A 4,399-nucleotide genomic window follows, 5' to 3' on the forward strand; every position below is an offset into this window, starting at 1 on the left:
TATATATATATATATATCTCTATATATCTCAAACCACCGTGACTTTGCTGTGGACTTCCCACAGCATGCGTCCCTGGTGCATGCCCCTGGGTACCCTGCAGCACCCAGAAACTGCTGGGAAAAGGGTTTCCTTGCTCAAATGTCCCCAGTTTGTCATCTGGGTCTCCAAAGCCTTGGAGGGGCTGGCTTCAGGCAGGGCTTCCTCGCAGGGCTCTCCAAAGACGCTGGATGTCATTCCCACACAGGAACCAAGGATGCCTCACTGCCCACGGGAGTCCAGCTCCCACAGGGCAGCGTGACAGACCCACCTGCCCCCCATGCCAGCCCCAGCAGCCGGCAGCACCTCCCGGCCCCACAACTCCCTTTTTAGGGCACAAGGATGCCCTGAACAACCAGGAAACTCTGTTGCACAGATATGACTCCCCCTCCAGTGCTATAGGTCCCTGCACGGGTCCTGGTCCTGGGGTACCCAGGCCTGGCACCCCCCTTCAGCTCCAATGGAGGAGGCTGGAGCTGCCAGCTCCATCCAGGCTGGGACCAGCTGCCATCACCACGTCACTGGGGCAGGAAGAGACACCTCCCTCCCAGGCTCCTTTCCTGTTTGTTGATGCTTTTAGAGTGAGGTCAGACCAGGTTCAGGAGGAAAAGCATTGGGGCAGAGTCTTGGGGGGGGGCGGTACTCGCAGAGATGGGGTGCTCCCAGAGCGTTAACCCCCTCCCTAGAGGGTGAGCTGGTTATGGGGCTGCTTCCCCAGGCCAGAGCTAGTCCCTTCCTGTGCAGGACAGGGCCAGCACACTGCAGGAGAGAAGTATCTGGGGCTCCCTTCAAGGGTGGCACAGCTCCCTCACCATCGGCACCCATGCACATGGCCCCAGAGCCTGCCATGGCCAGGCCTGGTGAGCTGGAGCTTGCAGTGGTGGCACCAAAGAGTGCTGTGCCCCAGGGTACCCTCTTGTCCTGGTGCCTGGTTGGGTGCCCACGTGGGTGCCCAGCACCAGCTCCACTGGGAGAGCAACTGGGGGAAATGCTGATGAGACTGGGCTGGCCCCAAGCAGGGGAAAAACCATCCCAGAGGCATCTTATTGCTCGCCTGCCTGTAGACTCCATGCCAGTGTCAGGCGCATGAAGGGGAACCACAGCCCAGCACCCCCAAAGCATGGTGTGGGGGGCACCCATCTCCACCCTGGCCTCCAAGGACTTGCATGCAGACCAGCTCTCCCACCTCGCCTGGTCAGGATGTGTTCCCCTGGCCCCCCCACCGACAGGCAGAGTCCCGACCTGATGGCTGCCATGAGCAGGGGGCCACTGCCTGGCTTTTCACCCCTTGGGGCTTCTCCCCAGGGAGAAACATCACTTCCAGCATCGCCCTGGGACCGACCAGCCTTCTGCAAAGCCTTTGCCATCCTGGCAGCCATGTGGAGTCAGTGCCCGGCACACAGCCAGGCAATGCACCCGCAGCGACAACCCATGCCAGCTCATTTGTTCTCATTAAAATTTAACAAGAAAGCCATGCTAAAGCTGCCGGGAGCCACAGGAGGGGCGTTCCCCGGTGCCATGCAAAGTGAAGGGACATCCAGGCTTCCCTCCCAGAGGAGAGACAGCCAGGCTGTGGTGCTTGTGGGGACTTTGCCTCTCCGTAGCCCTGCCTGCAGCCCAGCAAAGGGCTGTGGGGCAGCCGATGTCGGGCAGTGCTGGCAAGCTGCGTGGCACAGCACCATCCCAGGCATTGCCCACAGGGAGACCACCGGGAGCAGGCAGGAGCTGGGGTTGTGCATTCAAAAGGTGGCAGGGGATTCCGGAGGAGACCACGAGCACGTGGCATCAGACATCTCCTCTGAGCACCTCGCAGGACCCTGCACGGCACTCGGCAGGGCTTGCCAGGACACCTTGCCAAGGGACGGCAGAGGAAGGGCACGAGCCGCGCCAACACCCCAGGGCCTGAGTGGTAATTGAGTTAAATGAATCTCTGTCCCTGGCCCGGCCAGGGACAGGGAGTGGGTGCAGGGAAGCAGACAGCCCCATGGCCACACAGGGTGCTGGGCACCCCCCCAACTCACCGCTCCCTGGATGCTCACCACCCTGGCCCATCCCAGACCAGCCAGGGCAGCTGCCTCCATCCATCCTACGTGGCAGGGATGTGGCCGTAATGCCCCAAGCGCACCCTTTTTGGGGGTGTCCCTGTCATGCCCTCCTCTTGCCAGTCTGGGAAGCTGCCCTAAGCATCCCCACCCCAACCACAACAGCTGAACATGCAAACAGAACCCTCCATGCTTGGACATGCATGTAGAGCCATGGCCAGTCTGTGTACAGGCAGAATTAAAATCCAGACACCCTACGAGGACATTCCCACTTCCCTGCTCTCCATGGGATATAGGACTGGCTTCCCAGAGACTCGTCCTACCAGCACCGAGTCATGGGGAGGTTCCCTGGCTGCTCCCTGCTGGCCCCAGGACCACCGTCACCGAGGCTGTGCCCAGCCAGTGTCACCCAGCCCCTGGAGAAGCCACCAGCCCCAGGAGCACACTCCCCTGGTGGCACCAGCACCAGAGGCCGAGGTGATGAAGAAGCTGTTGCCAAACAAGTGCTCCCCAGACATGGACACCCTTGTGTGGCCGGGAACATCACCGCAGCTGGAACGGCGGCACAAAAGGGCACAGCCAGCCTCGGTGGGCGCACAGCAGGCAGAAGTCACCGCTGGCCAAAAGAGGACGGAGAGATGACTGCCAGCATGTAGCAAGCAGCCTGGTGAGGGGCCAAAAAGCCAAAGACCTAGGAGGGGACAGGAAGGGATGATTCTGGCAAGAAGCCCCACTGCCATGGCTTGAAGGAGAACCATGGTGAGTGACCAAGCTACCTGCGGCCAGGCAAGAGCCACTCCTGGGCTGGGAAAGACCATTCCTAGAGCTGCAGATGGTCACCGTCACACCACAGCGCTACAGCCAACCCCTCTGACTTTATTTTTTGCAGAAACCAGCAAAGCCAGCTCCAGAAAATCCTGGCAGCCCGATGCCACAGATCGTAGGCAGAGCTTACTCTGCAGGGTTGATGCCCCAAGGGCTGGATGACCAGCCCTCGTGCCAAGCCAGGCTCTACCCGCAGCCAGGCTGGCACCGCCGCCGGCAGCATCCCTCGCCAGAGGGGCCGGGCACCCCGCATCCGGGCACCAGGGCCGCAGCAGACTCAAGCCCTCCCCCCTCGCTTCCTCGCATCTTCCCCACACGGCAACAGAAATAGAAGCGATATAAATGGCAGCCCTATAAATAACCCCAAAGCACAAGGCAGGGAGCTCGTCCCAGCCTGGCAATGGCCTCAACCCACACAAAGCCAGGGCTTGGTCTGCCTTCGCCATCCCCTGGGGACCCCAAATGCCAGCTCCCTACCCACAACGGGTCTCCCAGGTCCCGTCCTTTAAGTCAGAGCCTTTAAGTTAGAGTTCTGATGCCCCACCAAGCCTCAGCTACTGGGGCAGGCTGAAGCCCAGCACGATAGCATCCCTGGGGGACGTCCCCACACCCCTTCCTGGCTCCCCCTGGGGTAGCAGCAGGCACTGGACGATGCCCTCCCTGGGCACCTCACAGCAACCCAGGCTGCAAATTCCTGGGCAAAGAAGAAGCCCTCACCAGGAGCCTCAGGCAAGGCTTCCACCCTGGTTTCCACCCTCCCTGCAACTGTCCCCACTGCATATCAAGAGTTATCCCCTGGTTGCACCCCAACACCCACCTCATCAACTGCCCACCCCAGCATCCCCTGTCCTGCCCATCAGCTCCTGCCCTGCCCATCGCTGCCCGCATTCCCACACTCAACCCCATCATGTCGTGTTCTCCATGGGGGCTCAGCCATCACCACGCCAGTTCCCACCACGACTTCTCTCTGCCCGGGGGGCCACGGCGATGCATCGGTGACCTCCACCAACTGAGCAGGCAACGCCACCGGCAGCAAGCCCTGTGCTGTCTGATTTTGTGTGGCGTCATAGCCTCACGCCCCAGCCCTGCCCGGGGGACGCAGTAAGGCTGCTCCTCAGCCGCCAGCCAGGAGATAGGTCCTCGGCCAACACGGGGTTTATCGGACGGCCAGGACTGCCCGGTGGCCTCGGTATTCTCCTCTGGGAATCTGGCAAGGGTAACACCCCTGAGGCTGTTTGCAAGACCTGGGACGGCTGGAGGTGCGGCAGGGAAAGAGTTAATGGCGTGAGGCCTTCCCAAGCACTTCTTGGCAGGCTGGGGAGGGCTGGGAGATAGGAGGATAGGGCCAGCAACAAAGCCAGATCTGTCTTATTAATTCCTCCGAGCATTCCTCCCTCGGTCACCCAGGAGGAGGCGGCAGCACCCAGCTGACAGGGTGCACCCAGGTCCCTCAGGAGCTGCCCCCGGGGTCCCGCTTGGGTGCAGGGGTGTGATG

The 4,399-nt window shown here is 61.4% G+C and overlaps 1 protein-coding gene across 2 annotated transcripts in view; it reads right to left on the bottom strand.

The window, feature by feature from the left end:
- RIPOR1 (RHO family interacting cell polarization regulator 1) overlaps nucleotides 1–4,399 on the bottom strand; it is a 30,779-nt gene that overhangs the window by 17,334 nt on the left and 9,046 nt on the right. Inside the window, exon 1 of one of the 2 annotated variants that reach the window (XM_026856920.1) lies at nucleotides 3,806–3,938. The exons of the other annotated variant lie outside the window; for it this stretch is intronic. The gene's annotated coding sequence lies outside the window, so the exon portion shown is untranslated. Of the gene's footprint in view, nucleotides 1–3,805; nucleotides 3,939–4,399 lie in introns of those variants that run through there. 2 annotated transcript variants of the gene reach the window in all.

The sequence above is a fragment of the Athene cunicularia genome (genome assembly GCF_003259725.1).
Source record: "Athene cunicularia isolate RWA chromosome 11 unlocalized genomic scaffold, athCun1 chr11_part1, whole genome shotgun sequence".
NCBI lineage: Eukaryota > Metazoa > Chordata > Aves > Strigiformes > Strigidae > Athene > Athene cunicularia.